This window comes from Ranitomeya imitator, chromosome 1, assembly GCF_032444005.1.
Source record: "Ranitomeya imitator isolate aRanImi1 chromosome 1, aRanImi1.pri, whole genome shotgun sequence".
NCBI classification, from domain to species: Eukaryota; Metazoa; Chordata; class Amphibia; order Anura; family Dendrobatidae; genus Ranitomeya; species Ranitomeya imitator.
The window spans coordinates 706,831,516-706,844,871 of NC_091282.1; the positions used below are offsets into that span (position 1 = coordinate 706,831,516).

At 44.3% G+C, this 13,356-nt stretch overlaps 1 protein-coding gene and 1 long non-coding RNA gene across 2 annotated transcripts in view; both read left to right on the forward strand.

The window, feature by feature from the left end:
* Window positions 1–13,356, forward strand: part of SLC25A21 (solute carrier family 25 member 21) — a 592,393-nt gene that overhangs the window by 84,853 nt on the left and 494,184 nt on the right. The window lies entirely within an intron of this gene.
* LOC138643153 (uncharacterized) overlaps window positions 12,762–13,356 on the forward strand; it is a 120,459-nt gene continuing 119,864 nt past the window's right edge. Inside the window, exon 1 of the long non-coding RNA XR_011314139.1 lies at window positions 12,762–12,817. This is a non-coding gene — a long non-coding RNA (uncharacterized lncRNA). The remainder of the gene's footprint in view (window positions 12,818–13,356) is intronic.

A 13,356-nucleotide genomic window follows, 5' to 3' on the forward strand; every position in this document is an offset into this window, starting at 1 on the left:
TAAACCACTGTTTAGGCACATGCTGGGGCTCGGAAGTGAAGTAGTGACGTTTTGAAATGCAGACTTTGATGGAATGCTCTGTGGGCGTCACGTTGCGTTTGCAGAGCCCCTGATGTGGCTAAACAGTAGAAACCCCACACAAGTGACCCCATTTTGGAAACTAGACCCCGAAAGGAACTTATCTAGATGTGAGGTGAGCACTTTGAACCCCCAAGTGCTTCACAGAAGTTCATAACACAGAGCAGTGAAAATAATAAATACGTTTTCTTTCCTCAAAAATAATTTTTTAGCCCAGAATTTTTTATTTTCCCAAGGGTTACAGGAGAAATTGGACCACAAAAGTTGTTGTCCAGTTTCTCCTGAGTACGCTGATACCCCATGTGTGGAGGTAAACCACTGTTTGGGCACACGTGGGGGCTCAGAAGGGAAGTAGTGACTTTTGAAATGCAGACTTTGATGGAATGGTCTGCGGGCGTCACATTGCGTTTGCAGAGCCCCTGGTGTGCCTAAACAGTAGAAACCCCCCACAAGTGACCCCATTTTGGAAACTAGACCCCCAAAGGAACTTATCTAGATGTGTGGTGAGCACTTTCAACCCCCAAGTGCTTTACAGAAGTTTATAACGCAGAGCCGTGAAAATAATAAATACGTTTTCTTTCCTCAAAAATAATTTTTTAGCCCAGAATTTTTTATTTTCCCAAGGGTTACAGGAGAAATTGGACCACAAAAGTTGTTGTCCAGTTTCTCCTGAGTACGCTGATACCCCATGTGTGGGGGTAAACCACTGTTTGGGCACACGTGGGGGCTCAGAAGGGAAGTAGTGACTTTTGAAATGCAGACTTTGATGGAATGGTCTGCGGGCGTCACATTGCGTTTGCAGAGCCCCTGGTGTGCCTAAACAGTAGAAACCCCCCACAAGTGACCCCATTTTGGAAACTAGACCCCCAAAGGAACTTATCTAGATGTGTGGTGAGCACTTTCAACCCCCAAGTGCTTTACAGAAGTTTATAACGCAGAGCCGTGAAAATAATAAATACGTTTTCTTTCCTCAAAAATAATTTTTTAGCCCAGAATTTTTTATTTTCCCAAGGGTTACAGGAGAAATTGGACCACAAAAGTTGTTGTCCAGTTTCTCCTGAGTACGCTGATACCCCATGTATGGAGGTAACCCACTGTTTGGGCACACGTGGGGGCTCAGAAGGGAAGTAGTGACTTTTGAAATGCAGACTTTGATGGAATGGTCTGCGGGCGTCACGTTGCGTTTGCAGAGCCCCTGGTGTGCCTAAACAGTAGAAACCCCCCACAAGTGACCCCATTTTGGAAACTAGACCCCCCAAGGAACTTATCTAGATATGTGGTGAGCATTTTGAACCCCCAAGTGCTTCACAGACGTTTACAACGCAGAGCCGTGAAAATAAAAAATCATTTTTCTTTCCTCAAAAATGATGTTTTAGCAAGCAATTTTTTATTTTCTCAAGGGTAACAGGAGAAATTGGACCCCAGTAATTGTTGTGCAGTTTGTCCTGAGTATGCTGGTACCCCATATGTGGGGGTAAACCACTGTTTGGGCACACGTCGGGGTTCGGAAGTGAGGGAGCACCATTTGAATTTTTGAATACAAGATTGGCTGGAATCAATGGTGGCGCCATGTTGCGTTTGGAGACCCCCTGAAGTGCCTAAACAGTGGAAACCCCTCAATTCTACCTCCAACACTCCCCTAACCCTTATCCCAACTGTAGCCGTAACCCTAATCACAACCCTAACCCCAACACACCCCTAACCACAACCCTAACCCCAACACACCCCTAACCCTAACCACAACCCTAATTCCAACCCAACTCTAAGGCTATGTGCCAACGTTGCGGATTCGTATGAGATTTTTCAGCATCATTTTTGAAAAATCCGCGGGTAAAAGGCACTGCGTTTTACCTGTGGATTTACCGTGGATTTCCAGTGTTTTTTGTGCGGATTTCACCTGTGGATTCCTATTGAGGAACAGGTGTAAAACGCTGCGGAATCCGCACAAAGAATTGGCATGCTGCGGAAAATACAACGCAGCGTTCCCGCGCGGTATTTTCTGCACCATGGGCACAGCGGATTTGTTTTCCATATGTTTACATGGTACTGTAAACCTGATGGAACACTGCTGCGGATCCGCAGCGGCCAATCCGCACCGTGTGCACATAGCCTAATTCTAAAGGTATGTGCACACGCTGCGGAAAACACTGCGGATCCGCAGCAGTTTCCCATGAGTTTACAGTTCAATGTGAACCTATGGGAACCAAAAATCGCTGTACACATGCTGCGGAAAAACTGCACGGAAACGCAGCGGTTTACATTCCGCAGCATGTCACTTCTTTCTGCGGATTCCGCAGCGGTTTTACAACTGCTCCAATAGAAAATCGCAGTTGTAAAACCGCAGTGAAATGCGCAGAAAAACCGCGGTAAATCCACGATAAATCGGCAGCGGTTTAGCACTGTGGATTTTTCAAATCCGCTGCGGAAAAATCCGCATAGGACCAGAATACGTGTGCACATACCGAAACCCTAACCCTAGCCCTAACCCTACCCCTAACCCTACCCCTAACCCTAACCCTAGCCCTAACCCTACCCCTAACCCTACCCCTAACCCTACCCCTACCCCTAGCCCTAACCCTACCCCTAACCCTACCCCTAACCCTACCCCTAACCCTAACCCTAGTTCTTACCCCAACCTTAGTGAAAAAAAAAAAATTCTTTATTTTTTTTATTGTCCCTATCTATGGGGGTGACAAAGGGGGGGGGTCATTTACTATTTTTTTATTTTGATCACTGAGATAGGTTATATCTCAGTGATCAAAACTCACTCTGGAACGAATCTGCCGGCCGGCAGATTCGGCGGGCGCACTGCACATGCGCCCGCCATTTTGGAAGATGGCGGCGCCCAGGAAAGAAAACGGACGGACCTCGGGCGGCCAGGTAAGTATAAGGGGGGGGAGATCAGGGCACGGGGGGGGCGTCGGAGCACGGGGGGTGGATCGGATCATGGGGGGGGGTGGATCGGAACACGGGAGGGAGGATTGGAGCACGGGGAAGGATTGGAGCACGGGGTGAGGGATCGCTGTGCGGGGGGGGGTGGATCGGAGCACGGGGGGGTCGCTGTGTGCGGGGGGGGGATCGGAGTGCGGGGGGGTTTGATTGGAGCGCGGGGGGTGTGATTGGTGCACGGGGAAGCGGACAGGAGGACGGGGGAGCGGAGCACAGGACGGAGGGGAGCGGACCACAGATCGGGGGGCTGGGGGGGCGATCGGAGGAGTGGGGTGGGGGCACATTAGTATTTCCAGCCATGGCCGATGATATTGCAGCATCGGCCATGGCTTAATTGTAATATTTCACCAGTTTTTTAGGTGAAATATTACAAATCGCTCTGATTGGCAGTTTCACTTTCAACAGCCAATCAGAGCGATCGTAGCCACGAGGGGGTGAAGCCACCCCCCCGGGCTAAACTACCACTCCCCCTGTCCCTGCAGATCGGGTGAAATGGGAGTTAACCCTTTCACCTGGCCTGCAGGGACGCGATCTTTCCATGACGCATATGCTGCGTCATGGGTCGGAATGGCACCGACTTTCATGACGCAGCGTATGCGTCAAAGGTCGGGAAGGGGTTAAAAGTTCTGTATCTGAAATTTTAAGAAATCTCCAGCACAATGAATTTCGGCAGCATTATTTAACCGGCATCACAGATTTGAATTAAGCAATCTTTCATTGTCAGCTGCACGATACTGCAGCTTTCACCTCTTTTTTAAAAAAAAAAAAATTGTCAGTGCTTCTCTACTGTACGACATCCACAAAAAAAATCCACAGTGGAAATGCCTAAATATGCCCAATCAAAAAAAAAGTACATGAAGAAATCTCAGGTTATAAATACATTTACTAATGTATTTGTCAAAGTATTGAAATGATTGAGTAATAGATGGATCGTATGAGTCATGAGACCTGTGTATACTGTGTATCAGATAAGCATTCACGTTGATTCATACCTAATCCCACTGATCTTTTCGGTCTACACAGACCATTTGACAACATTTCCATTGAAGCTGATTAAAATAAACTCGCACATGGATCAATATTCAATAGAAATGACCTCAAGCTTCTTATGTTACGTGCAGATATCATGCACATGGCATTACTGTGCTGCCAAATGAGCAACGCAAATTCTCCCAGGATAGAATCAGCCACAAATCATGTTGGGTGGGCAGTGACGTTTCCCGGTTCCCAGCATTAATCAGTATGTAGAGATTTTCTGTGCCGTCAGTAAGCATTTTATTATATATATTATGGAGAATTACACTTTTAGGATCTATAGCATGCAACATCGGGGTAGTTATTTATGGAGCTACTGTACGATATGAAGAAATGGAAGCAACTGTTCTTTTTTTTTTTTTAATCTCAAACTCAATTTGCAGATTTGCAGTGATTAATAACCATGGGTAGTAGCAAGTGTTTTTTTTTCTTTACTTTTCTTTTTTTTTAACAGTCATTTTATTTATTTCTGTACTCTATACAAAAAAGAAAAAAAAATTCACTTTGGAGGTCACGTTTTTCTTCTTTGCCACATTCTAACTTGTCCGTCCCATTTGTTGTTTTTTTTGTACAATTTGCCGTTTTTCCCCTCTCTGTTTTTTTCTTTTTTTTTTGGGGGGGGGGTGTTCCAATACACATAAAGGAACTAAACGTGTGTGTATAACAAAACATATGTAATTGCAATAATTTTCTGAGAGAAATGTCATCATACTTCATTTTCGGGAGCAATTTCAAGGGTGCCAACACTTTCGGACATAGCTGTGTGTGTATACAGTGGGGCAAAAAAGTATTTAGTCAGTCAGCAATAGTGCAAGTTCCACCACTTAAAAAGATGAGAGGCGTCTGTAATTTACATCATAGGTAGACCTCAACTATGGGAGACAAACTGAGAAAAAAAAATCCAGAAAATCACATTGTCTGTTTTTTTATCATTTTTTTTTTGCATATTATGGTGGAAAATAAGTATTTGGTCAGAAACAAACAATCAAGATTTCTGGCTCTCACAGACCTGTAACTTCTTCTTTAAGAGTCTCCTCTTTCCTCCACTCATTACCTGTAGTAATGGCACCTGTTTAAACTTGTTATCAGTATAAAAAGACACCTGTGCACACCCTCAAACAGTCTGACTCCAAACTCCACTATGGTGAAGACCAAAGAGCTGTCAAAGGACACCAGAAACAAAATTGTAGCCCTGCACCAGGCTGGGAAGACTGAATCTGCAATAGCCAACCAGCTTGGAGTGAAGAAATCAACAGTGGGAGCAATAATTAGAAAAAGAAGACATACAAGACCACTGATAATTTCCCTCGATCTGGGGCTCCACGCAAAATCCCACCCCGTGGGGTCAGAATGATCACAAGAACGGTGAGCAAAAATTCCAGAACCACGCGGGGGGACCTGTTGTGGATTCTGTTTTTGGGCTCCCTCTGGTGGTTACTGATGGTACTGGGTGACTTGTGTTCTCTACGGTCTCTGGTGTCCACCTGTTCTATCAGGATATGGGAGTTCCCTATTTAACCTGGCTTTCTTGTCATTTCCTCGCCGGCGATCAATGTAATCAGTGTGTCTTGTTACCTCTGCTTTCCGCTTCAGTAATCTTCAGGACAAGCTAAGTTTTTGATTTTCCTGTTCCACGTTTTGCTTTATTTTTGTTTTAGTCCAGCTTGCAGTTATGTGATTCCTTGTTGCTGGTTGCTCTAGTGGGCTGATATTACTCCTCATGTTCCATGAGTTGGCACATGAGTTCAGGTAATTTCAGGATGGTTTTTTGTAGGGTTTTTCGCTGACCGCGCAGTTCACTTTTGTATCCTCTGCTATCTAGTTTTAGCGGGCCTCATTTTGCTGAATCTGTTTTCATTACTACGTATGTGCTTTCCTCTCATTTCACCGTCATTACATGTGGGGGGCTGCTATTTCTGTGGGGTGTTTCTCTGGAGGCAAGAGAGGTCTTTGTTTCTTCTAATAGGGGAAGCTAGTCCTTCGGCTGGCGCGAGACGTCTAGAATCATCGTAGGCACGTTCCCCGGCTACTGCTAGTGTTGTGAATTAGGTTCAGGATCGCGGTCAGCTCAGTTTCCATCACCCTAGAGCTTGTTCTGTTTTTTGTGTGCTTGTCCTTTTGTGATCCCCTGCCATTGGGATCATGACAGGGACCTAGTGAATGAACTGCAGAGAGCTGGGACCAATGTAACAAGGCCTACCATAAGTAACACACTACGCCACCATGGACTCAGATCCTGCAGTGCCAGACGTGTCCCACTGCTTAAGCCAGTACATGTCCGGGCCCTTCTGAAGTTTGCTAGAGAGCATTTGGATGATCCAGAGGAGTTTTGGGAGAATGTCCTATGGTCTGATGAAACCAAACTGGAACTGTTTGGTAGAAACACAACTTGTCGTGTTTGGAGGAAAAAGAATACTGAGTTGCATCCATCAAACACCATACCTACTGTAAAGCATGGTGGTGGAAACATCATGCTTTGGGGCTGTTTCTCTGCAAAGGGGCCAGGACGACTGATCCGGGTACATGAAAGAATGAATGGGGCCATGTATTGTGAGATTTTGAGTGCAAACCTCCTTCCATCAGCAAGGGCATTGAAGATGAAACGTGGCTGGGTCTTTCAACATGACAATGATCCAAAGCACACCACCAGGGCGACGAAGGAGTGGCTTCGTAAGAAGCATTTCAAGGTCCTGGAGTGGCCTAGCCAGTCTCCAGATCTCAACCCTATAGAAAACCTTTGGAGGGAGTTGAAAGTCCGTGTTGCCAAGCGAAAAGCCAAAAACATCACTGCTCTAGAGGAGATCTGCATGGAGGAATGGGCCAACATACCAACAACAGTGTGTGGCAACCTTGTGAAGACTTACAGAAAACGTTTGACCTCTGTCATTGCCAACAAAGGATATATTACAAAGTATTGAGATGAAATTTTGTTTCTGACCAAATACTTATTTTCCACCATAATATGCAAATAAAATGTTAAAAAACAGACAATGTGATTTTCTGGATTTTTTTTTCTCAGTTTGTCTCCCATAGTTGAGTAAATTACAGACGCCTCTCATCTTTTTAAGTGGTGGAACTTGCACTATTGCTGACTGACTAAATACTTTTTTGCCCCACTGTATATATATATATATATATATATATATATATATATATACTAGCTATTGAACCCGTTCTACGCCCGGGTGGCGAGCATTGGTATTGGGTATATGGTCTCCATCCTGGTATGTGCTGCGTCCATCTTGCGCCCCCATCCTGTCATGTGCAGCCCCCATCCTGCGCCCTCATCCTGCTTTATACGCCTCCATCTTGTCACGTGCTACTCTCTTCCTGTGCCCTAATCCTGTCATGTGCTCCCATCCTGCGCGCCCCAATTCTGTAATGTGGTGCACTCATCTTGCGTCCCCATCCTGTCATGCTGTTCCCATCCTGCGCCCCCATTCTGTAATGGGCTGCTCCCATCATACGCCCCCATTCTGTCATGTGCTGCACCCATTCTGTGCCCCCATTCTGTCATGTGCTGCTCCCATCTTGCACCCCCATTCTGTAATGTGCTGCTCCCATCTTGGGCCCCCATTCTGTCGTGCTGCACCCATTCTGCGCCCCCATTCTGTTATGTGCTGCTCCCATCCTGCGCCCCATTTTGTCATGTGCAGTAAAAAGTCACTGGCTTGCTGCCCTGATGTATTTTCTATATATTTTCAATAGAAAGTGACTGGATTGCTCCGCTGATGTATTTTATATATAGATTCAGTAGAAAAATGGTGCCGGAAAGCGCGGACTGTGCAGGCACCGATTCCGGTGCCACAACCCTCCTGGGCCACAATCCTCATTCCCGGATGTGTAACTTACAAAATGGCGCCTGAAGTGCACTATACGTATGCACCATTTCCGATGGAGTATTCATGTCCCGGCGTCCGGCCCAAAGAGACCCTGTGGCAATACCGGATAGTTAAGTTGTTGTGCCAGAGATCGCGGTATGCGTTTAGTGCTTACACATACCGCGATCTCCTGGGCCACAATCCACATCCCCGGATGCGTAACTCTGTGGGTGCAGGCTGCGCAGGAGCGTTGTGCTTGCGCAGTCTATGAAGGCTTTGGACAGAGTGACGCTCCTAGCAATATATATATATATATATATTAGCTATTGAACCCGTTCTACGCCCGGGTGGCGAGGATTTATATTGGTATATGGTCACCATCCTGGTATATGCTGCTCCATCCTGCGTCCCCATCCTGTCATGTGCTGCTCCATCCTGCCATGTGCTGCACCCATCCTGCCATGTGCTGCACCCATCCTGCGCCCCCATTCTGTCATGTGCTGCTCCCATCCTGCGCCCCCATTCTGACATGTGCTGCTCCCATCCTACACCCCCATCCTGTCATGTGCTGCACCCATCCTGCGCCCCCATTCTGTCATGTGCTGCTCCCATCCTGCGCCTCCATTCTGACATGTGCTGCTGCTGCCATCCTGCGCCCCCGTTCTGTCATGTGCTGCTCCCATCCTGCACCCCCATTCTGTCATGTGCTGCTCCCATCCTGCGCCACCGTTCTGTAATTTGCTGCTCCCATCCATAAAGGTTTATGGCCCCCATAAGATGCTCCATAGTATATGCCCCCGTACACTGCTCCATTATGGTTGATGGCCCCCATAATATGCTCCATAATATATGCCCCTGTACACTGCTCCATTATGGTTGATGGCCCCCATAAGATGCTCCATAGTATATGCCCCCGTACACTGCTCCATTATGGTTGATGGCCCCCATAAGATGCTCCATAGCATATGCCACCGTACACTGCTCCATTATGGTTGATGGCCCCCATAAGATGCTCCATAGTATATGCCCCTGTACACTGCTCCATTATGGTTGATGGCCCCCATAAGATGCTCCATAGTATATTCCCCTGTACACTGCTCCATTATGGTTGATGGCCCCCATAAGATGCTCCATAGTATATGCCCCCGTACACTGCTCCATTATGGTTGATGGCCCCCATAAGATGCTCCATAGCATATGCCCCCGTAGACTGCTCCATTATGGTTGATGGCCCCCATAAGATGCTCCATATTATATGCCCCCGTACACTGCTCCATTATGGTTGATGGCCCCCATAAGATGCTCCATATTATATGCCCCCGTACACTGCTCCATTGTTGTTGATGGCCCCATAAGATGCTCCATAGTATATACCCCCGTACACTGCTCCATTATGGTTGATGGCCCCCATAAGATGCTCCATAATATATGCCCCTGTACACTGCTCCATTATGGTTGATGGCCCCCATAAGATGCTCCATAGTATATGCCCCCGTACACTGCTCCATTATGGTTGATGGCCCCCATAAGATGCTCCATAGCATATGCCACCGTACACTGCTCCATTATGGTTGATGGCCCCCATAAGATGCTCCATAGTATATGCCACCGTACACTGCTCCATTATGGTTGATGGCCCCCATAAGATGCTATATAATAGCAAGGCTGATGTTTATTAACCCCTTTCTGACCTCGGACGGGATAGTACGTCCGAGGTCAGATCCCCTGCTTTGATGCGGGCTCCAGCGGTGCCCATTGTTCGGTGCATTCACTGCTAGCGTCCGACGCTAGTGTGAAAGTAGCCTAAGATCTATATATATTTTTAAATCATTTGAATATTTATTTTTATTGTAGTCTAGCTAAAAAGCACAAATAAATATAATATATCTTCTTCTGTATAGCTCTCGACTTGAGATCTCCTGCCTGATGTCTGATACATATTAGTTAGGCATGGCAGCCTTAATGGAAGGTGTTTTGACCGTGACTGCTTCCTTTCTGTGCATGGTTAGTCCGTCTCATGTACTTGCAACTTTTCAACTTCATACACGTGTATTGGAAAAATGTCTGTTTTGTGTATTTTTTACAGCAAATGTAATTATACAGCAGCTTTTCCATGTAGCCTGCTTGTAAACAGATGAACAGATATGCAGTTAGTAGAAGGAACAACAGATTTTAATCGCAGATCACATTCACATGTTTGCAAGAACCATCTCTTACGATGTAAAGGGTTAATTGTAGCTGTCACTCAGTAGGCTCTTGAATCCTGTAACCTCACAGGGAGAGGAAGCTGGGAGATAATCACATTATGTAATATTTGTTACAATGGCTGACTTCCTTCCTGCTATTCGCTTCTTTTCGCTTGATGGGAAGAACGTAAAGTTGAGTAGATTCCTTATCTGCCACAATAATGATTTTCATTTGCAGAAATCGACTTTTTCTCACTGTTCGTAAAGAAAATGCCTACTGACATTTGTAAATTCTAACGTATATGGATGCATTTAATTAATTTTACACTAACATTTGGATCTCTAATACTGTGGAATGTGAATACTGTCACATAATTGTGGAAATGGTTAATCAACGCAAATTTAGGAATAGATTAAATTTTAAAATGGATGAAAATAATAAAAAAAAAATCCTCACTGGTTACAGCAAAGCCTTATATGGGAAAATAAGCCTAGTTTAATAGGGTTTCACTTTTAAATGGGGTCTTTCGTTAAGTCAAAAGTGGCTAGTTTTTGCTCTAATTGTATTCCTTCTATTCCCCTAAGTATGCCATTAATATTTTTTTTAACCATCATACGGATCCAGAAATATTTGTCTTTCTATGTAGTGCTTATTTTATAGACTTTACAAAGGGGCAGTACTCAGAGTAATAATGCAAAGCAGCCTAAAGACACTCCCTAGAGGATCCCGTGAGCCACGCCCTCATAGAAAATACAACTAAATAAGAAAGTCAATATCTCTGGATGGATTTGAAAAAAAAATAAAGCTGAATAATCAGGGGAGCAACTGGAATAATATAAGAAAAAAAAGAATTGTTCACTGTTGATCTAGTGGCAGGCCTTTTTTGGGACTTGTGTATCACTAGAGTGTGACTGCATACTATGATTAGAGGTACAACCATTGTGGTCCTTCCGATCACTAGGACTTCGTTGTAGTGTTGCTTTACATCTACAGCTTTAGTGGGATCAGCTTTAGCTTTTTAGGAGGCATTATCATTGTGTATAATGATTGTCTGTGAAGAGCTAGAGTAGGAATGTGCAGCCGTCAGACCACCACTGATAGTAAACCATGAGAATTTAATAATAACCGAATTATGGAAAATGTTCAAGAGCAGGGAATGCTTGATAACAGAATTGATAAAGTGATCAACTTTAGGTTTCCTTGGTTTGGAATCCAGTATAGTCCTTTTAAAGGGATTCTCAAGTGAAAATGATGGATTTTAGCTACTCTTCTAAATAAAGGTGTGTTTTTAACATTTGGGGGGATAGACTAGACGACTCTTTGCGCCTAATAGCTAGAATTGATAGATGCCACAGAAATATTTCTCTTCGATGCCCGAAGACAGATCAGAAAACAACATTTCTGACCACTGTGCTGATGGTGTCCATGAGACAAATACCGTAAGTGCTGACAGCCTATATTAATAAGATACTAGTTGCCACAAACAGTAGCATATGCAATAATTCTGTACAAATTTACACATCTATGAAACACGGACCGTGCTCAGATCGCCGTGCCTGGCCCAACCCGACCTGCAGGTTCCCTGACGTCAGTTTACTGCCTTATATGTAAGTTCCACTGGTCGGGTCAGTTATTGCTGTACGATGGGCACAGTTTACATTTTATGGAAGACATTTTCACAGAAAAAAAACTGTGTTTCCCTACGCAAAAGATTTGTCAAAAATGATCTCCCTCTTGACCTGTCTAGCAAGGTAATTACCGTACTTGTATTCTGCATAAGATAATAACTATAGAGCTTCTTTTCTTGAAGCTCAATCTATATTGTGATATTCCTCTGTTATTCCTCCTAGAAATGGTTGATTAAGTTTGGTGTCATGATCTAATGTTACTGTCCAATCTTTGTTGCCAGTGGCAGACGGCACAAAAAACTGCCAGTTATCGGTTTACTCTTTCGGAGGTGTGATACCGAATGTTGCAACACGAGTGCTAAGGAAAATTGTTGCAGAATTATTTAATCGGGAATTCAAGTATTTACTAAAACAAACGTCAGGAGAAGTGACTGTCTGCTATAAAGTGACCTTAAAGGGATTATCCATCCCCAAAGCAGGTGGAATTGTGCATTATGATGAGTTTTTGGACTACAACGGGCCCATATACTGGTCTTGCAGAGCGGCCCCTTCTTTCTGTGTCCACTCCGGTTACAGACACTTAGCACTTACTAAAAGGTATCTACAGGCTTTTTTGTATAGAGAATAATATTTTGAATTTTAGACTTCTAGATCAAAATGTATAATCTGATTTTCAACTGGAGATAGAAACATTATTTGCCACTTTACAGGAAAGACCACTGGATCCTGGAACGACTCCTAAAAAAAATGGGTAGAAATAAGGAGGTGCCCCTCCTATTTCAGATCACATAATACCATTAGTTTTGATTTTATTTTATATTTATTTTAAAGCATTCATTACAAAACTCCATGAAAAAAAACCCCATTTAAGATTTAAACAAAACGTCAGAGGAAAGTTTAGTAATGTTCCTGTCGTCTTTCACAATGCTTATGTTATTCAGGTTTTCCATACTGGAAAGAAGATGTCATGGTGTGTTTGTAATTGACTGTTCTGACATTTTGAAGACATTAGTGTTGCTGGCGCTCTTAATATTGGCATTGCCCAAAAGAGCTAATGATTACACTGAATGGCGGAAAAATCAGCAGATGTAGCGTTTAGGAACGTGACTACTACTAAGCGTAAGTCTTTCATAAACAACCTTTTTGATTTTGTAAAAATCACGGTGATACAATGGAGCAGATATTCCTGAATAGTAATGGACTTGGATTGTATAGCATTTGCTTGACTCTAATGGCAACACTGAATTACGCTTTATTTTTTTGGAAGGGAAAAATAAGCTGGGCTTTGCTATTTAAGGGAATCTGTCCACAGGCTTTTGCTTCCCCTTCTGAGGGGAGCATGATGTAGGGGCAGACACCCTGATTCCAGCGATGTGTCACAGGGCTGCTTGCAGAAGTTTTGATGATTTTTTTGTTTTATCTGCTACAGATATAACAGTTCTCTAAATGCTGAGTCCTGTATGACCACACCCACACCATTGATTGTACACTGTTCATAGGCAGAAAGCTGCCAATCGGTGGTGGGGCTTGGTGGGACTGAATAGCAGTAGGTTTACTAGTCCTCTAATGATAATATCCTGCTGATTAAAACTGTGATTTTATTAAAACTACAGCAAGCAGCCCATTGACCCATCACTGGAATCAGGGTCTCTGCCCCA